The sequence below is a fragment of the Microcebus murinus genome, chromosome 11 (genome assembly GCF_040939455.1).
Source record: "Microcebus murinus isolate Inina chromosome 11, M.murinus_Inina_mat1.0, whole genome shotgun sequence".
NCBI lineage: Eukaryota > Metazoa > Chordata > Mammalia > Primates > Cheirogaleidae > Microcebus > Microcebus murinus.
This window is the reverse complement of record NC_134114.1, coordinates 92339329-92362256: the sequence shown is the minus strand read 5'-3', so window position 1 is coordinate 92362256 and position 22928 is coordinate 92339329.

The following is a 22928-nucleotide window of genomic DNA, read 5'->3' as shown; positions in this document are numbered from 1 at the left end:
TCTGGCATAGACCAAAAATTTTTCAACCCTGGGAAGCTCTTGAAAGCCTAAGGCCATATCTGTGTTGTCAATACACAGCTTGCAATATGCAAATATGGGACAATTCCAAGCTTTTGATTCATACATGGTGTATTCTTATATTTATAAGAAATCCAGGCATATTGCTTTCTGGTACCTATGGAAAAACACCTGACCTATTTTTTGGCTTACCTTTTATGACACAATGGCTTCAGTGCAGGTTTGGCCAAAATCAGCAAGGTATTTATTTAGACAGAAAAGACAGCTCTCTGCAGACCAGTGTTGAGAAGGATATAAGGAAAGCGTCCCTCTACCTCCCATTATAAAATACAGAGCCCTTCTATTATTGCTAATTAACTGTCTAAAATTCACGCATTTTCATTAAGGTTACTTTAAACCTCCACCAATTACAAGCCCTGTGATTTGAAACATGTTTCTTAACATTTCTGAGCCTTACTTTATCCGTTTTCCAAAGGAGATAATAAAGGTATCATATAATTGTTTTTAGGACTACATGAAACATACCATATGAAGTGCTCAACAGTGCTGCTAACAACGTAGTTGCAGTTGTCGTTACAGTTACCGTCATTGCCATCATCATCAGGTCTTTACAAATCTTATTGCCTTTGAGGGCATGCAGTCCTCTCTGGGGTTAAGAACAAGAACAAACCTCAGTCAATGGAGTAAGCAGCTACTGTTACTAGCAGCTCGTCTACAGTCACCTGGAGAATGTGATTTTCTGTCATCCAGGCTTGGGGCTTCTACCCACATAGCAGTGGCTCTAGGTAGAACAAGTGAAGCCACATTGATGCTGTACAAAGTCCAGCTTGTATGGCCTGCCTATGTTCACGTCGCAGAGTGAGACAGATCCACAGAGTGTCCGAACTCTCTATGTTGAAACTTCAGCACATTTTTTAAAAGTTATCACGTGGACCAAAGCACCGCAATTTCATCCATCATGCACAGTCAAAACCTCTCCCTCTGTTATAAATCACTCTATACCTAATTAATGTCATCATTTATGTGTGACTTATTTCATCAATATATTATTATCCTGAGGAGGATGCCCACAACAAGGATAAACAGAAATTATGCCTTCACATTTTATTCTTTGCTGGGCCTGCTGCTGTACTTGGATAAACTGCAACTTTTTTCCTAACTCACCTTTCCCTTGTGGTCACAAATGAGTAAACCTACATTAGATAACTGTCTAAAATTCACACATTTGATTAAGGTTACTTTAAACCTTAACTAGCGTCCCTTCGTAGTTCAGGCTAACAGAGGGCAAAAATATAGGGAAACATTCAAATAAATGATTTGTACAAGCTGAGGAATGAGACAACCAGTTAATCCATATTTAACAGATGAATTATCCAGCACTCAGGGCAAGTATGTGCTTAGTGTATCCACAAAATAAGGCTGATTTTTCTTTTTGAATAATTTAGTTTTTTGACATTTTGAGAAAAGTAATCATGTAGTCATTTTTGGAAAAAATATAGAACTTTTCTGATTTTCCTTACACTTATTTTCTAATTTATTATGCAGGGCTGAAGACAAGGAATGGAAGAAGGTGGTGTCCATCATCTATTCAATGCTTAGAATGCTGCCCTGCTTACTTTTATAGAAAATGCCATTCAGAAGCCAATATCTGGGTGCCAGATACAGTCCTTGCTGTTGGAATGTCCTACTCCCAGCTCCTCTCCATAGAAAGAGCTTAGAAAGTTATGTATGCATATAAACAAACATACATATGTGTACACAGATACACATATTATATATAAAATTATTTATACATTTATTTCTTTTGGAAGCCATGAGTATGCTCCAGCACCTCCAATGCAGTGCCACCATGTTCAGTCTAGCTTGCTCCGTATTTGTGACTGCCTTCTCCTGCACTGACAAATCTGGCTTCCTTTATATTTAATGTATTTATTTGTTTGATTCATTCCTGAATGTACCAATCTGCCATCCCCACTGCTGCACCGGCCCGCAAATCCTCATCACCGCACTCTGAAACACTGCCCTCACTCCCAGTGCAGCTTCAAGAACCAGCACAGGCTGATCGCCCCACTCCTTCTCCTTTGCATAATGACCTTCATACCTGGCTCAGTCCCCAAAACCTGCAATAGCTGTTGTGCTTAGATACCCTCTTCACTTTCCAATTCAGACAGAGATATCCCACATAACACCACATACCTCACGCACAAGAATACCCTCTTCATCCATCTTGGTCTCCAACACTCCACCATGGCTGCCTCTCTCATGAAAGCCCTCCTCACCCTGCTCAGGCTCCAACACACCATATTTGGATTCATTCCCTTCTTCCCTGCTTGGACTAAATGCCCCATGCTGGCCTCGCCCCCATGGGGATTCCCTCCTTCTTCTCCCTGCTGGTTTCTGGCACCATGTGCCAGGCTACCCCCTTGCCACAGAAATATCTTCCTCACCTCATGTAAGCTTTACCAACCCGCTCTGGGAAGCCCTCCCGTGTAGATGTCCTCATCCTGCTTAGGATCTGTCACTCATTATGGCTTCTTCTACTATGTTCATATTCGTTTTCAAAGACTAATATTATCCCTCTTTATTAATTTTTTATGATTTTTATTTTTTATATGTTTAATCTGACTTTGGAATAGCCTTTTAGACCATTAAATTAGCTTTCACAGCGTTCTTTCATTCTATGTATTATATTGCTACTGAAATGTAATAGCTCTTTGTTTTTTGACCCAGAAAGTCTTAGAGCTGTATTTTGCTCTTATTGTGTTCTTTTAAAATTGTAAATTGTTATGTATTTCATGTAACACTCTTTTTTTTTTTTTTTTTAATGATTTTCCATTCTCTAGCTTTTGGGTATAGCAGCTCAGATCTAGTTATTAGAGGGTCCCTAAAGTTTACAGATTCACCAGTGATGCGTGAGAAAGCGTTGTCATTCGTCATTCTGTGGTTTCCTATAGAAGGAAAGTACAATTGCTTGCCCCTGCTGAGGGGACTGGCTACCCCTCCAAGTCCCCCAATCTCCTTACAGGAAAAAACACGTGGCTTGGCAAACAGCGAAGGGAGGTTCATGAGCTGAACAGATTCACATAGCATCAACAAGCACAGGAAAGAACAAAATGCAGTAGAGTTGTAAAATACCAAAATATAAAGATTGAAAGGTAAATAGAAAGTCAAACAGCAACTGATTTCTTGGCAGTTTCTCACCTTCTTTCCCGGCCATTAAGATGCCCGTTGTTATTTGCGTCATTTCATGATCTTCATTTTGTTTTCTTTCTTACAGGATTGTTTTTCCTCCTGATATTTCTGTATATGATGTTATTTTTTAAGTTTAGATGATTAAAATAAATTTCATTTTGAATTTATTTATATTTCGGGGGATATTACTTAAGATAGCTGCAAAGGTGTCCTCTCCTGTGACAGCCTCTGGCACTGCCTTTTAACTGGGAGAGCATGAACATGTATTGCCGCCATGAAACCTTTCCATGCTCATCAACAACATGCCGCAGTGCCCCGCGCCCGCACATGCTGTTCTCTTTACTTTCTTCTAGTCAATCAGTTCTGTAGACGTGAAATTCCATGTTCGCCCTCAGGCCGCTGTCCACAGCACAGGCAGTTTGGCTTACCAGAATTTGTTCTTCCTCCCTCCACGTATGTCGCTGGGCCCAAGTATTTGTTGTTAGATCTGAAATTGTCACACTGGCCCATTTATCCTGTTGAAGTTGGTTCACAGCTTCACTGAAAAATTTTTCCAGTGTCAAGACAGGATAGAAAACACAAAAGGAAGTCTATACAATTCCAGAATTTGTCTCTACAAGTTTTACTGTCTAGATGATTTTCTAAAGATATGGGGTCAGGAGAAGATTTTTTTTTTTTTCATTTACAGAGAAGCATCTGTTTTTCCTTTAAGAAAATAAACCAGGTGCTACACCCTAGTGACATTTCTCATATATGAATAATATGAGATTGCAGTGGTGTTTACAAAAACCTTATTTTAAATTAAAAGTAATACCTTCAGTAACATGCATGTTAAAGAAAACACCAAATAAATTTTTAGTAAAAAGTAAAATGTTTATTTTTAAATATAGTACTTTTTAAAAAATTATATTTCCTTTTATTGACACCTAGCATTTTACATATTTATGGGGTATATGTGAGTATTTTTCACATGCATAGAATGTGTAATCATCAGATCAGCATATTTGAGGTATCCATTACCTTAAGTATTTATCATTTCTATATCTTGGTAACATTTCAAGTCCTCTCTTCTAGTTACTTTGAAATATGCAATATATTGTTGACTATAGTCACCCCAGTCTACTATAGAACATTAGAATCTGTTTCTTCTATCGAACTATAAGCTTGTACCTATTAACCAGTTTCATCTTCCCCTCCCACTCACACATCCTTCCTGGCCTCTGATATCTGTCCTTCTATTCTGTCTCCAAAGGTTAAGTTTTTTAGCTCTCACATATGAATGAGAACATGCAATATTCATCTTTCTGTGTTTGGCTATTTCACTTAACTAACATAATGACATCCAGTTCCATCCATGTTGCTGCAAATGACATGATTTCATTACGTTTTATGGTTAAATAGTATTTCATTATGTATATATATTACATTTTTAAATCTATTTGTCTACTGATAGATCCTTAGGTTGATTCCATACCTTTGCTAATGTGAATAGTGCTGAGATAAACATGCAGGTTCAGGTAAACCTTTGATATATTGATTTCTTTTCCTTTGGATAGATATACTATAGTAGGATTGCTGGATCGCATGGTAGTTTTATTTTTAGTTTTTTGAGAAATCTCCACACTGTTTTTCATAATGGTTGCATTAATTTAATTATTTTTTCTCTGGAATTTTGAATTCTTACTTGACAAGGATCAATTATTTGGCAACCATAGCAAGGCAGAAAAAGGTATCGCTGTATAAATCTGAAATTTAATTCTCATTCCAGTAGAAAGAGTTCAGTTTTCTTAATTATCACAATAGTCCATTTCATTTTATGTCATTTCATTGTTATTCCTGATTATTTCCCAGGGTCTTCAATACATCAGATAAACAAGAAAACAATTTTAACCAGTTCCTGAAAACATTATCAATTAGCGTACATTATACTTTTAAAATTATTTTATTTTTTTATTTTTTAAAAACTCTGGAGATAAAACATTAAAGAGAAAATACATTATAATTGATGTAAGGTATCAGAAAATATCAAATAAAAGTAATAAATACCTTCTCAACTGCTATTGTGCTTAATAGAATTAATAATAAATACATTAAAATTTTTCCCTCTTTTCTATAATTTTTTTCCATACAGGAATTTCAATTTTCAACTAACTACTAAGCTATGGTGCACAGTAAACTCAGAAACAATCTCTATTTGGCTGCTGCTTTCTCCTAATTTCTAAGAGGAGCTCAGTGGTCAGATCCTTTTCTAATATGTGTATTTTCCTTTAAAGTACAACTTTAACTTCATTGTACACATTTTCATGTGTAGATTTTTCATTGAGTTCAAATTTTTTATACTTTACATTGTGATATTTTCTTTGACCCATGATTTATTATAAGTGCATTTCTTATTTTCAAACATGGAAATTCAAAGACAGGCTCCCTATCTCATCTGTCTTTCCATTTACAAATAGACTTAAGATTTCTAAAACTCATGTTGAGAAATTTTAATTGCTATGAAATCACCAGGCACAACTTAGCCCAGTTGCATATTATGTATAATTTGATGGAGGATAAAAAAAAATATATCATGTTTATTTCAGGCAAATCAACATTATATCTTGAAATAAAAGAAACATGTGCATATGATAATATGCATATGATAATGGATTAAGAAATATGCATTTGTTACTTATAGTAGAAATATTTCTATTTTCTCTGTCCAAAATTTTGTTTCATATATCTTTATACAGTTTTTTTACTTTTGCATTAGTCTACTTTTCATTATCACTTGTCAACCACTTTCCTGTTCGTTCATTCATTTCTACCTTGTACTTATTGGATTTATATTATCTCAATGGGAACATGTAGGTTCTATTGTAAAAAAAAATCAATAAAACAGTAAGTTATATCCTTTGAAAGCCTTGGATTTACTAGTGGATTATAAATTTGTCTTCTTTATAGTGTTAATTTTCAGAGAATAGATTAAAATGTACTCCTAAGGATAAAACTTCTACCTATGTACATGTTAGAATAAAATTTTCCTAATGTGCAATCAATGATATAAAGCCCTGTACTATAGGCATACAAATACAACGAGGAGAGTAGGAATAATAAAACACTAGACATAATTCACAACCTGACTACAGTCAGTACTAGATGAACCCATATATGTTCTCCCACCTTGTAACTATTGTATATGGCAATTCCCTTCTTCAACTTTCTTTTCTGTTTATTTCACCAAATTATAAAGAATTCTAAATAGAGCAAAGGAAAGAGGTACAAAACAACATTTATTTATACATTCTTTATGATGTGCTAAAATGCTCCTCCTACTAATAAAAATAAATACCAGTGGCTATAAACCTGCTATACGAAGAGACTGTGTTTACAAAAGAAGTGAGATCTTTTAGTCAAACAGGTTAATTACTGGAAATATTAGAGGAAGCCTAGCAATGAAACACCACCATAAGATTATTAATACCATTCTGATAGGTTTTATTAGAGAACAATTCTTGAATCTAATATCAAAATGGTGATTTGTTTTTTTAATAAAATAATGAAAGTGGAGAGCAGTGAATTCTGTCATATTCTGGATATAATAAATATCTGTACTTTCTTTTTATATTAATGGTGGGACAAAGCAAATTTTGGCATATATTATCAATTTACTTTCCCTCATAGCATATAAACACTTAACAGGTATAAGTTGATATTTAGTTGATATTTAGATGGATTCTACATAAAACCATCTAAATATTTGCTCGATTGCTTCTATTCCTTTCCTCCAAATCAGTGAGAATAAAGCATTGTCAATGTATAGTATGTATGTCAAAGACATTCCTGGATACTTTTAGGCCACGTGAATCAGCAAGCTCAAGAAAATAAAACTAGGTAGAAGTTATGTTTGGGACATAGTCATACTCCTTCTTGACTTTGTCTTTTTTTTTTTTTTCATTTTATTTATTTTTTTTGTCTTTTATTTCTAGTAAGTGCCATTGACTAAATTTCTTATATGCATGCACTTTTATGATACTACCTTTTTGATTAAAGTCTTCACTACACATTTAGGAAACCCAAATACTTTTCATTTCTTTGTACTTTATGGTTTCTTTGCATTTTATAATTTAAAAATTTACCTCTACTAGACTTTGCATTTCATTTATTCAATTTTTCAATGTGATGTCCGCTAACAATTGAGAGGATGCATTCAATTATGCATTAGAGTAGTCTTGAATTAATATATTGATTCATCAATTTAACATTTATTGACCACTTACTATTTGGTAGTCACATAGATACAATTGGGTTGGAAAATTTTCTAGTAAATTATGAATAAGTGATAACATTCTTACTTTCTATCCTGAGCCTAGAATAATTATACCATTCAAATCAAATTATTAATCAGCAATAAAGCTCTTTCCTGAAACATGTGGGGAGAAATTTTTTGAGAAGAGAGTATCACTGCTATTTTTTAAGAGTTCTTGTCAATTCCAAATACTATTCTCTGTCTTTGAAAACATTCATTTTGATGTCCAAAAAACTGAAAACAAACCACCAGATCTTCTGTCATCCTCATATAGCCAAATGTTGATGCTGTCAAACACTAAGATTGTCACAAAATATCTGAAATAAACAACAACAACAGCAACAAAAATCCCACCATGCTGAATTTATTGCAAAATAAAGTGAGAGGGTGTTATATTGGTCAGAAGCAGTCTCCCCCAAAAGAGCAAACTGCTGTTTTGGGGGACTGTAGATATCAGGGATTGGTCAGCTTTCCTTGGTATCAGTACATCGATGTCACTGTAGAAGCATGAAGCTGTTGATTAGTTGACATTGAGAAGTATGTTCAGGAGAGCAGGACCTGCTACATAATTCAAAAGGCTCTGAACAAAATTTAACTGTGATATGGGGTCCCTTTTTTGAAAGACAAAATAAAAGAGTTTTTTCCTTTTTTCCATAGTCTCTCACAACCTATCACAGTAATTTTATTTACTACATGATATACCCCATGGGGACAGTAAATGAAGACCCTTACAAGAACCTGAGGGAGGCCCGGTGCCTGGACTCTCACATCAATGCTGAGGCCCCTCCCTGGAGGCAGAGTATAGGGGGAGGGAGGCTGAGAACCATCCAGAAATGTGATTACAAGGTGATCCATGTAACCAAAAACATTTGTACCCCCACAATATTTTTTAAAAAGAAAAAAAAAAAAAAAGAAATGCAAAATGGTGGTGGGTGGTGGGACCATGTATGACCCAAAGATCTAAGCTCTGACTCATGCTTTATTGTCCCATTGTACTTCACTTTTATTGGAAACTGAACATTTTATATAATATATTGTATGTAATAAGCACATATCAGATTCCTCCACCTTCCTTCCCTCCCTCAAGGTGTATGTTGTTTCTGTTTTTTTGTGGCTGGGTCGATTTTTCTTTTTAAATTTTTGCTGATTAGTTATTTAGCACACTTCCTGGAATGATTCTGTATATTCTGTATTCCCTTAAATGTATAACCATTAAGTTCTCTATTGCTTTTATTTTTAATGCTTTTTTTTTTTTAATTTTAAGCTCAGTTTCCTAGATGTCATACTTTATTCAGTATAATTTAGTGGTGAGCTGATGATTGGTTTGTAGATGTCCTTTACTGCATTGTCCGTGCATATTTCACTCTTTGAAAAGATGACTTGGGTGAAATGGTATGCCTTTAAACTTTAAGCAGCTTATACAAACGGTAGCTTTCACTTTCTCCTTCTAAAAGTAAAGAACTTCAGGGTCAGTTAAAGGTGGTTGACTGGTGCATTCTCCTCACTCAGGACTCTCCTGGCATGTGCACTGGCTTGCACATGCACACAGTCTTTTAGATTACCAAGAGTGTGTGGGCACTCTTCACAGTTTCCTATGGTCGTCTAGTTCTCTAGGATTCCCTTTTAAATCCACATGCAGGCTCTTACTTGGCCCAACTAAAATCACAACTTTACATAACTGAGATATGACCAGGAGTTTGCTGTTATATGGACTAATGCCCCAGTGGTAGACTGTCCTCTGTCTCTTGAGATGAGTTATAAGTCAAATCAAATAGCCACTGCACTGTAAGAATACATATTTTCCAGTGAACTTAAACAGGGGTCCTCAAACTTTTTAAACAGGGGGCCAGGCCAGTTCACTGTCCCTCAGACCGTTGGAGAGTGCACACTGTGGGCCTGGGGTGAGTCGGCTGCTAAGCAGGACAGGCAGCGGTGGCAAAAGCACCCAGAGGGCTGGGTAAATGTGCTAGACGGCCCACATGTGGCCCGCGGGCCGTAGTTTGAGGACGCCTGATTAAAATGTAGACAAAATGTTGATTGTGCTGTGGGGATGACGCTTTCAACAGAGGTCCAAGAGTGTCCAGAGAGCTGTCTCTTTCCGTGTGGCTCTGTCTTTCTGACACTCTCTCACTGTGTTGCTGGCCTGTAGCTACTGTACCACTGCGTTGGAGGGGGAAGGGGCATGGGAAACACAGCAGAAGCTGCTGTCTCGCCAGGGTTTAGTAGTTTTTTTTAGATAGATTATTTTTCTTTCTTTATGAGATTTTATTAATTGCCAGAGTATTACAATGGTTGATTTTAGTTGTTTTACCCACATTTTAATTGTTTTAAAGGGAGAACAAATTCACCGATGTCCTCACATCCTCAACCTGGAAGCATATCTTTCTGAAGAGACTTCTTTTAGGAGTAGCAGCGACCTTCAGTCACGTGACACTGTTTTCTAGAGGCAGCTCTAGAGGAAATGAGTCAGGGAATAAATATCCTGACCTTACTTTATCCAATCTGTTTCCAGAGTTCTTTGGTCAAACCAATCAGGAGTCAGAGACCATAGGCATCCCATTCATCATCCATGAAGTCCTGCCTCCCAAGAAATAGAGGAGAGAAGAGAATTATGTTTAAAAAAACACCAGGCAATTAGAAAGTTATTGTCTATGTTGACATGAATTATTTGAATAATGTAAATTATATATTAATTTGAAAGACAGTGACATCATCTTTTCCTATTAATGAAATTAGAGAAGTTAGAAATCAGGAACAGATTCCAATAAATTAAGTTCCTTCTGTGTTTGTTATTGCAAACCAAAGTATTAGGGAAAATTCAAAATCATGGTTAGCTGGGCAAGATATGAAAATTAGTAATTTACCAATAAAAAGAGCAGTTGGATACATAATTTGTTTGCATTTTTCACATTAATTTGTCTCCCTGAAGACTTCATATATTGGGAGCCATTAAAGATGCTCCTATCCCATTGAAGATAATCATGCCAACAAACTGTAGTTTGCTGTACTCTTGTAAGACCATGTTTTCAATTCTGCATTTAAATTAGAGCACTGTGTAATCAAAAATTTATGAGCTAACTGGAGAAAGTTGAGTGAGTATTTAGAGTGAAATGATTAAGGAATCTTGAGAATTGATTTATGTGGCAAGATGAAAAGTGTTCAATATGTATACTTGGCATTCTGTCAAGAGGTGAAATGAGAAACAAGATAACTGCTTTCAAACACTAATTTGAGGCATACACAGAGAAGAAAGGCTTAAAGTGGAACAAATAATGTAGTGAAGACCAATGGAATCAAACTTAGAACATCTTTAAAATATGGGCTAATCTTAAGAATATTTCCCTGTTGATACCTTCAATAAATGTGGTTATTGAAATATACATGGCTACTGAAAGAGTCCATCAAGCAAAAGTGTGAGTCCAATAATATCTGATTCATTGACAATATGGAAATCCAGAAAATTCATTAATGTAGTCAGCTTATGTTAAGTTTTAAATGTTCTTCTTAACTCCTACTTGCTGTGGCTTCAGATTAATTTTCTCATTTGATGAGTTTATGCATTTCAAAATATGAAAACAATAAAAATATAGTTGGAATTTCTGTATGTATACCTGGAGAAATATTTATGGGAAAACATAATGGATTTTGTGAAACTCACCAAAACAATGAGTTAAACCATTATACCATATGATGAAAAGAATTTTAAAAAGCATTCAAAAATTCAAAGGCAAAAGAATTGTAAAAATCTGTGTGTATGAAATATATGTTTACTGTAACCATTACCTATTTATCAAGTATAAGAATGCTGGAATTAGGCAAAATAGATGAAGTTTAAACTATTTATTAATTTCACAACACACATGTTGCATGTACTACTTGTGAACTGCATGTGAGGTCTATGGTATGCAACAGTAAACAAGATACAGTTTTGGCCGGGCTTGGTGGCTCATGCCTGTAATCCTAAAACTCTGGAAGGCTGAGGTGGGAAGGATTGCTTGAGGTCAGGAATTTGAGTCCATGCTGAGCAAGACGGAGACCCTGTCTGAAGTAAAAATACAAAAATTAGCCAGGTGTAGTGGCCCCTGCCTATAGTCCCAACTACTTGGGAGGCTAAGGCTGTAGAATTGCTTGAGTCCAGGAGTTTGAGGTTGCTGTAAGCTAGGCTGATGCCACAGCACTCTACTCAGAGCAACAGAGTGAGACTTTGTCTCAAAAAAAACCAAAACAAGATATTTTGGTTCTCAAAGACTTTATATCATAGTGAGGAAAACAAATAATAAAATGTGCAATGACACAAATAAGTGCAGAGAGCTGTATGAGCACGTTGGAAGGGCACCTGACAACATTTATGAAGATGCATGGAGACTTTAGGAGGTAAAACCATAGAAGATGTAAGGGAAACGTGGATCGGGATAGATTTTTTTCATAATAGAAATAACAGCATTTCCCAAAACCCAAATGCAAATGATATTATAGTATGTTACTGAAACAACTGGAAATTCAGTATAGATGAAAATAAGGTAGAGAGGAGAGAGAATATTAATACTGTGTCTTTTAGACTGCCTCTGGTATGCAAGAGGGCTTATAAAGATCTTAAAGGCACTTATGTGTAGCACCTTGCACTCAACCTAAGATAAAGGCCTGTCTAGAGGAGACTTGTGGGTGTGACTTTAATCTAATGTGGTGATTTCCAGTAAGATATATAGAAAACCCATAACGTTTTAATAAGATTGTACTGGTAAAACTATAGCCCAGTTAGACACAGTTCAAAATGAAAAGAACCCTTAGAGCCTCTGAACTTCAACAGCCAGGTGCAGACTGAGAAAGAAACTCAGCTGCAATCATGGACCATTTCCAATTGAAAATGAAAGATGGTTCCATACATGGACTCAAAAGTTCAGAGAACAGATTCAAGATCTGCAGAGAACCACTGCTCTTTTCTGGGTCACTTGTTTTGGAAGAAGTGAGCTGTCATGCATGGAAGAAGTCTATGCAGAGACCACCATGGCATGAGAAAGTTTAAGCTGGTCACATGAAGAAGTCATGTGTAGAAAGAAAGGTGGTCATCCTGTCCCAGATGCTTCAGGCATCCCAACTGAAATGATGGGTATAAAAGTAAATAAGCCATCTTAGACTGAATCTCAAGATAACTTGAGCACAAGCCACTGCTTGGTACAAATTTAAGAGAGACACCCAAGTAGTGAGAACTGCCCAGATAAGCCCAGTCAACCAACAGAGCTTGAGAGATAAGAAATTATTGTTTAGGCACACAGTGCTGTCATGGTTTATCAAGCAGCAATAGATATCTAAAACATTCTACAATTTTGTTATTTTTTAAAAGTTTATATTGGATAATATAGTTATTTTGTATTTCCATATGTATTTTAGAAGCAATTTATTAATTACTTTGAAATTCCTGATGAAATTTTTGTAAGAATTGCAATGAAACTTTAGAACAATTTGGATGTAATGCTTTTGAGTTTTCCTACCCATGGAAAGTGCATTTCTTAATTTCTTCTTTAATTTATATTTATTTTAGTATTTTAACTGTAGAGGTCTTGCATGTATTTTGCTTAATTTATTCTAAAGAATGTTGTATTTTATGATATTGCTGTAAACTATTAATATGTTTTTTTTAATTTTATTTTCTAATTATTTGTGGTTTGATACAGAAATACCATTGACTTTATGAAAACTGACCTTGCTAAACTTACAAGCCTTCCAAATTCATTTATTAGTCCTAGCGAATTTTCTTTTTAATCCTAGTAGACTTTTACAGACTCCTTAGTAATTTTCAATGTAGACATATCATCTGAGCAAAAAATCATTTCTTCTTTCCAATTTTTATGCATTTTATTTTTCCCCTACAATTATTGTAATTTAAGTGAAATTCTGACTAAAATTAGTGAGAATAGTTGTCCTTGCCTTTCCATTCTTGTCAAGTCAAACTTTCACATTGAATATGACGTTAGATGCATTTGTAGATTTTATTATAAGACTGAGGTAATTTCTTTCTGTTCCTATAATAGTCTACTACGAATACTTATTATCATTGGTTCTATAATATACTATAGACAATTTCCATGTCTTAAAATAATTGTCTACCTATGTTTTAATGACTTCATATATTCTACTGTATGCATGTACGTAAGTTATTTTAATTAAAACTCAGTTTTTGATGAGTTGGAATTCTCATGCCTTGATAAATATCTATGGAACTAAATTGTATACATATTTTATTAAATAAGCTCTAGAATTTGCTAGATGCAATGGTATGCAATGTTAAGAATTTTGATATGTTTTCCATGTTTTATCTGCTTCAATAAAAACAAAACCTAGAAAATTTGAAAGCTTATGAAACATTGGGAACAAAACAAAATGTTTTTGAAAATGACAATATCTAAAGTAGTTTTTCCTATACTTTACTGCATAAAATGAACCATAGTATGAAAGGCAGAAAAAGTATTTTTAATTATTTACACAAATATCTGTGATCATTTTTCTCTGAAATTGTCCTGAAGTGTCAGCCATATTGTGAGTTAAATGTATGAAAAACTCAATACAGCTATACATTTAAGAGATAGGTACCTGTTCAGAGCTTTTGATTTTTGTTGAACATGATCCAGCTACATTGCCCAGGCTGGTCAGGCTGGTCTTGAACTTGTGGGCTCAGGAGATCCTCCTGCTTCAGCCTTTCATGTAATTGGGACTACAGGCATACCCCACTGCACTGGTACAGATCTTGTTATTACTATGAGATATAGATTTATCTTTAACACAAAATAGAATAATCTAAAATTCATTTATTTTTATTATAATGAAATTAATGCTTACATTAACCATTCGTCACATTTCCTTGCCTTTTTCTTAACTTTTGTGCTTAACTTAGGAGTATATTGAAATTGGCAGATTTAACAACTTATTACTACCTTAGAGTTTTTTTTTTTTTTCTGATTAGAGGCAGGCTATGAAGTAAAATTTAGGAAGTTAACATTCATTAGATTCTTTTCTGATAATTGAAAAATGTTCCTTAATGTGGTATTTTTATCACTGTTTATATATCATGTTATAATGTGTCTAATAGTCTAAAAACCTTTACGATACCTCTCTCCATTGCTATATTAAGTCTAATAATCTAAAAGTCTTTTTCAATGATATTTATACTTTATCTTTTGCCACAATTAAAGAGTAAGTTCATGAAGCATAGCTCTATTCCTTTGGTTCAATGATGTATGTTAGCTATGTAGCCTGGTACATATTAGGTGCTCTCTCTCTCTCACTCTCTCTCTTTCTCTCTCTTTCTATATATATATACACACACACACACACACATTTTTATTCTAAGTAAAATATCAATTGCAGAAATATGACATCTGCCATACATATTTAATGGTGAAAACAAATAGAAGCTTAGGAGATTCAAGTTATTTTCTATATATACATATATTTAATATAATGATTAGTTTATATTTTATTTTTATTCTAAAATTTGTTAAGACTGGAAATGATTCTCTCCTTGACCAAATTCTCTTATAGGTCCTTCCGTCAACTGGGCTTCAGCCTTGGCCTGTAAAGGCTTGAACAGAGCACTAAGGCTGTTTCCACCTCCTCAAAGCCATATCCCTAGACTGATCGTAGCTCCTCTTAAAGTGCCTGCCTGGAAGAACTCAAGGCTATTAAGAGAATTCACTGTTTGTTTCAGGCAACTCCTGAAGGTAGGGCCCTGTCTACCAGCCACCGTGAGAAGGCAGGGACCTGACTCAACCCACTCTCCTTCCAACTTCTTGTAACTTTTCACTTTGACTCTATTGAGCCCTCACTCACCTCTCTCCTGATCCCCTCATTCTCCTTTTAAAGCACACGGTACAAAAATATAGGTTGATAAAAGAAATAAGATGTAGTATCTAAAAAAATCAGTAGAGTGATTCTAGCAAATGATAATCTACTGTTATTTCAAAGTAGCTGGTAGAGTAATCTGAATGTTCAAGTATAAAAAAAAAATGAATATTTAAGGTGATTGATATTCCAATTATCCCGATTTGGTTATTATACATTATATGAATATATCAAACTATCTCATATATCCAGAAGTATGTACATCTAGTATATATTAATCAAAATAGATAAATAATTTTTTTTCAAAAATCAGAGTCATCTCTGTACAAATATCAGTTCAACTCACACTGGGCTCTTCCCTACTGTCATTATATATAAATTAAAAAAAAAATATATATATATATATATATATATATTGCTAATTATTAAGTATGAAATGTCCGATTACCTTATGTACTAAGTTAGACAGTTGATATCTTTTACGTTTCATTTTGACACTTCTTGTTTTATTTTTATTGTGAAGGCACATCCTCATTCTTCCAAATACATGGTTTGGCTTGTGATTTTTCAGACTTTTTTTAGAGCAATTTTTGTGAAACCACGGATAAGTCAAAAATTTGTGTTATTTTTGAATATGAGTTCCATAGTGTAACCAATGCTGTGAAGACAGCTCGAAATACCAACGAAGTGTTTGGGAAGGATGTGGTTAATGAACACACGGTATGTGGATGGTTTGAGAAGTTCTGTTCTGGTGATTTCTATCTTGAAAATGAGCCATGTAGGCAACCTGAGACCAAGGTGGATACTGATGGCCTGAAAGCTGCAGTGGAAACGAATCCATCTCAGTCAATGCATGAATTAGCAGCAAGGTTTGACATTACTATTCCAACAATATTGAACTATTTGAAACAAATCGGCAAAGTAAAGAAGCTGGATAGCTGGGTACCACATGATTTAAACGAGCACCAGAAGAGAAATTGTCTGGAGGCTTGCCTTTCTTCGCTGTCATGACATAAAGGTGAACCATGTCTATACAGTATTGTTATGTGTGATGAAAACTGGATTTCTTTTTGACAATTTCAAGTGTTCAGCACAATGTTTGGATAACGATGAAGTGCCAAAACATAGTTCAAAACCAAATATACATAAAGAAAAAGCTAATGGTATCTGTTTGGTGGTCCGGGGGTGGTATTATCTACTACAGCTTTGTGAAGCCTGGTGAATTGATTACAGCAGATGTCTACTGCAACCATTGGATGAAATGATGAGGATGCTTGTGATCAAGAGGCCAAAATTGGTCAGTAGAGACAGGCCAGTCCCTTTTCAAGACAATGCTTGACCACATGTGGCACAAACAATGCTACTCAAAGTACAAAGGCTGGACTTGGAAACTCTATGTCATCCACCGTATTCACCAGAACTTGCACCAACCGACTACCACTTCTTCCAGGCTTTGGACCACTCTTTTCAAAGAAAAATATTTACTTCTCAACAAGCTGTGAAAAATGCCTTTTGTGATTTCATCACCACTCACTCTTCAGGCTTCTTCACTGCTGACATAAAAAAGCTACCATTAAGCTGGCAAAACTGTGTTGATAGTTTAGGATCATACTTTCATTAATTGTGCTGCTGAGGATTGAAAATGGCGGAGTAGGGGTGCCCTCCTGGCTCTCTGCTCCCAGAGCAAATAGTGAAGAAAGCGGATAGCCACACTCCAGCGATCTATACTTCCACGAGACCAGCTTTGCCAGCCTGCAGACATTCAACAGGAAATGGAGGGATAAGACCATTTACAGCCTAAAGCAAAGGTGAACCGATCATTCTTCCGCAAAACTCGGGGATTCGGAGGCACACATCAGGGAGGGAGCGAGGCGCGGCTTAAGCCGCTGCCGGCGGGCAGTGGCGCCAGCCTCTAACCGGCGCTGAGAAACACCCCTTCCTACACCGAGCTGAGCTCCACTCCCACGTAGGCCGGGAGGTGCCTGAAGTTGGTGAGAAGTGGCAGCGCGGGACTAAGCTGTGTGGAGAAGAGACTAGAGCAGGGAACGCGCTGAGTTCGCCAGAGCACACAACGGCCGGCCGCGGTTTAAGGCGGGGGAGGGTCCGCGCGCAGCGACCGCTCTCCGCGCAGCAGGAACCAGAGCCCGCTCGGGCATTTCCCTGCCGAACACTCCCAGGTCAAGAGTAAGGGGAGTTTACACAGCAGGAGGCTTTGACTTTGGATTTGGAGGAGGTTTGGGATAGCACTGAGAGGTCAGAGTGCGCAAAGTTAGACTCCTTGATCCATTAGGACCCCCCTCCCTCTGCCCTCCGGCACCACCGCTCCGCCCCTGCTTTCTGGCGCTGACTGGGCATTCCGAAGCTGACTTGCGCTCGGGGTTTGGAGAGGTGGCGCAGGGAAAGCGCTGGTACACGCCGCTGCTCCACCAATTTGATATTGGACCGTCACTTGCTGCACAAGCGGCACTGACTCTGTGCTCAGAGAGTGGACCCTGCCTGGATGGGGCAGAGCTACAGGGGAGATTGATTGCCCTTGGCGAATTTAAGGCAGAGAAAGGGTGCCTTCCACACTCTCCTGCGACCCGGTGCCCCGCCCTGGGCTCCAAAGTCTCTGCCCCAGCCTTGGGGGCGGAGCTGAGATAGAAACTGTTCTCATTCCTGCCGCTTATCTCCACCTGGGTAATTCAAGAGACAGAAGGCAGGGACAGGTGGGTCCCATTGACTGCCTGCCAGCTTTTGGTCAGTCTCACCCTGCACAGGTCTCCTGCGCGCTGTGCCCAGAGTGTGGAGCGCTGGGCCTTGCAAGAGGCAGCCATCAGTGGCTATAAGGCAGAGATATTTTACGGACCCCCACACCCGGGGATTTGGGGCTAGGCCTTTGGCTCCAAAGTTTGTATCCCCGCCTTGGGGGTGGAGCCGAGATAGAAACTGCTCGGTTCCTGCCGCTTATCTCCACCTGTGGAATTAAAGAGACAGAACAAGGAGCCTGGTGGGTCTGGCTTCAGGACAATCTCTCACTGCACAGGTCTCCTGCGCTCTGTGTCCAGAGTGCAGAACCTGCCTGGCAGGAGACACCCACGAAGGAAGTTACCCTTAGCTGCTATAAGGCAGAGCATCTTTACATCTACCACCATCCTGTTTCTTGTGGCTGAGCCTTGGCTCCAAAGTTTCTGTCCCCGCCTTGGGGGCAAAGCTGGGATAGGAACTGTTCCCATTCCTACCGCTTATCTCCACCTGTGCAATTAAAGAGACAGAAGACGGGGTTCCCTGGGTTTGCCTACGGGCCTGCCAGCTTCTGGCCAATCTCTGTCTGCACAGGTCTTCTGTGCTCGGTGTCCAGGCCCTGGAGTTTGCCTGTGCAGAGCCAAGCCTTGTAGGAAGCAGGCTTCAGCGAATACAAGACAGAGAAACGTTACAACCCACACACTCTGGTGACTTGGAGCTGGGCCTTCGGTTCCAAAGTCTCTAGCCCCGCCTTGGGGGTGGAGCTGAGAGAGGAACTGCTCCGGTTCCTGCCATCTATTTCCACCTGTGTAATTAAGGAGACCAGCAGGAAGGGTAGGGTAATTAGCTGTTTCCCCTCCTCTACATCTCGGACTGCTGGCTCCCCAGCGGGTTGAGAGACCTGCATACGCCACCCCAGCGAAGGCTGCTGACAGAGAGCAACTCCATCTACTGGCTCAGAAAATAAATAAGACGTGTGAATACCCAAACGAAAACCTAAAGGAAAGAAACAAGAACTGAGCAAAATGGGAAGAAATCAGCGAAGGAACTCCGGAAATATGAAGAAACAAACGGAAAACACACCCCCAAAGAGGAGCACCAGCCCCTTAGAAACAGACAACAACCAAAACCTGGCAACTAAAATGACAGAAGAGGAATTTCGAATGTGGATCATAAGAACACTCACTGACCTGCAACAACAACTCAATAACCAACACCAAGAAACCAAAAAAAGCCTCCAGGAAATGGAACAAAGGTTCAACAAAGAGATTGACACAGTGAAGAAAACTTTAACCGAAGTCCTGGAGATGAAGAATCAACTCAGGGAACTACAAAATACTGTGGAAAGTCTCAAGAACAGGGTGGATCAAGCAGAAGAAAGAATCTCAGAGCTTGAAGATAACACCTTCCAATTAAATAAATCAGTCACAGAAATACAGCAGAGAAACAAGAGAAAAGACCAAAGCCTACAAGAGCTGTGGGATTATGTGAAAAAACCTAACGTGAGGGTCATAGGGTTAGCCGAAGGGGAGGAAGACAACACTCAGGGGCTGGACAAGCTTTTTGAAGATATAATAGAGGAAAATTTCCCAGGCCTTGCTCAAAATCTCGATATACAAGTTCAAGAAGCCCAGAGGACCCCTGGGAGATTCAATGCAAACAGGAAGACGTCTCGTCATGCAGTCATCAGACTGACCAAAGTATCAACTAAAGAGGCCCTTCTAAAAGCTGTAAGACAAAAGAAGCAAGTAACATATAAAGGAAAGCCAATTCGAATAACATCAGACTTCTCTAATGAGACTTTACAAGCAAGGAGAGACTGGGGCCCCATTCTCACTCTTCTGAAACAAAACAATGCCCAGCCTAGAATCCTATTCCCTGCAAAACTAAGCTTCATATATGAAGGAGAAATAAAGACATTCCCAGACAAGCAAAGCCTCAGAGAATTCACCAAGACAAGACCAGCCCTACAAGAAGTTCTCAAAACAGTGTTACACATCGAACACCATAATAGAAACTCACGAATATAAAAAAAAAAAACCAAAAAAAAACCCAACACCCAATGATTAAAGGCCAGATATCTCTATGGCTCAAGAGAGAAATCAAAGCAACAACATCCAACCCAACAGAATGAACAGTAATCTACCTTACCTATCAGTTCTCTCAATAAATGTGAATGGCTTAAACTCTCCACTCAAGAGACATAGGCTGGCTGAATGGATAAGAAAATACAGGCCAAGTATATGCTGTCTTCAGGAAACACATCTAACCTGCAAGGATGCACATAGACTAAAAATAAAAGGGTGGAGATCAATATTCCAAGCAAATAGAAGCCAAAAGAAGGCTGGTGTGGCAGTTCTAATTTCAGACGATTTAGTTTTTAAACCAACGAAAGTAGTAAAAGACAAAGAGGGTCATTATATAATGGTGAAGGGCACAGTCCAACAAGAAGAGATAACAATTTTAAATATATATGCACCCAACTTAGGTGCACCCAGATTCATAAAGCAAACTTTACTGGAGCTAAGCAAATGGATTAATAGCAACCCCATAATCGCCGGGGATTTCAACACCCCACTGACGGCACGAGACAGATCCTCCAAACAGAAAATTAATAAAGAAATAATGGACTTAAACAAAACTCTAGAACAATTGGGTCTGACAGACATCTACAGAACATTCTACCCAAAATCCACTGAATATACGTTCTTCTCATCAGCTCACGGGACATTCTCTAAGATTGACCATATCCTAGGACACAAAGAAAATCTCAAGAAATTTAAAAAAATAAAAATCATACCATGTACCTTCTCAGATCACAGTGGAATAAAACTAGAAATCAACCCTAACAGAAACTCACATTTCTACACAAAAACGTGGAAATTAAACAACCTCCTACTAAATGATTACTTCGCAAATGAAGAAATCAAGACGGAAATAAAAAACTTCTATGAAGAAAACGACAATGGAGAGACAAGTTATCAACTCCTCTGGGACACAGCTAAAGCAGTTCTGAGAGGAAAGTTTATCTCCATAAATGCCTATAACCAAAAGGCAAGAAGATCACAAATAGACAATCTAATGAAACGACTCAAAGAGCTGGAAAAAGAAGAACAGACCAACCCCAAACCCAGCAGAAGAAGTGAAATCAACAAGATCAAATCAGAACTAAACGAAATTGAAAACAGGAAAGCTATTCAGGAGATTAATAAAACAAAAAGTTGGTTCTTTGAAAAAATAAACAAAATTGACACACCATTGGCTAAGCTAACGAAAAGCAGAAAAGAGAAATCTCTAATAAGCTCCATCAGGAATAAAAAAGGAGATATCACAACTGATCCCAAAGAGATACAAGATACAATTTATGAATACTACAAAAATCTTTATGCACACAAACTGGAAAATGTGGAGGAAATGGACAAATTTCTAGAAACACACAGCCTCCCTAGGCTCAACCAGGAAGAAATAGATTCCCTGAACAGACCAATCTCAACAGCTGAAATAGAAACAGCAATTAAAAATCTCCCTAAAAAGAAAAGTCCCGGTCCAGATGGCTTCACACCTGAATTTTACCATACTTACAAAGAAGAGCTAATACCTATCTTGCAGAAACTATTCCACAACATCGAGAAGAACGGAAACCTCCCCGACACCTTTTATGAAGCGAATATTACTCTGATACCAAAACCAGGAAAGGATGCAACAAAAAAAGAAAACTACAGACCAATATCCCTAATGAATATAGATGCAAAAATTTTCAACAAAATCTTAGCTAACCGAATCCAGACACTTATCAAAAAAATAATCCACCACGACCAAGTGGGCTTCATCCCAGGGATGCAGGGATGGTTCAACATACGTAAATCTATAAATGCAATTCACCACATAAACAGAAGCAAAAACAAAGACCACATGATTCTTTCAATAGATGCAGAAAAAGCTTTTGACAAAATTCAACACCCTTTCATGATACGAACACTTCAGAAAATAGGCATAGAAGGGACATACCTAAAAATGATACAAGCCATATATGACAGACCCATAGCCAACATCATACTGAATGGGGAAAGATTGAAATCATTCCCACTTAGAACTGGAACCAGACAAGGCTGCCCACTATCTCCACTTCTGTTCAACATAGTGCTGGAAGTCTTGGCTACAGCAATCAGACAGGAAAATGGAATCAAAGGTATCCAAATAGGGGCAGAAGAGATCAAACTTTCACTGTTTGCTGATGATATGATATTGTATCTAGAAAACCCCAAAGATTCAACCAAGAAACTCCTGGAACTGATCAATGAATTTAGTAAAGTCTCAGGATACAAAATCAATACACAGAAATCAGAGGCATTCATATACGCCAACAACAATCTAATTGAGAACCAAATCAAAGACTCAATTCCCTTCACAATAGCAACAAAGAAATTAAAGTACCTAGGAATATATTTAACCAAAGAGGTAAAAGACCTCTACAGGGAGAACTATGAAACACTGAGGAAGGAAATAGCAGAGGATGTAAACAGATGGAAATCCATACCATGCTCGTGGATCGGCAGACTCAATATCATCAAAATGTCTATACTACCCAAACTGATCTACAGATTCAATGCAATACCTATTAAAATCCCATCAGCATTCTTCACAGATATAGAAAAAATAATTTTACGCTTCGTATGGAACCAAAGAAGACCCCGAATATCAAGAGCAATTCTAGGCAACAAAAACAAAATGGGAGGCATTAATATGCCAGATATCAAACTATACTACAAAGCTGTAGTAATTAAAACAATATGGTATTGGCACAAAAACAGGAATATTGACCAGTGGAACAGATGTGAGAATCCTGATATAAAACCATCCTCATATA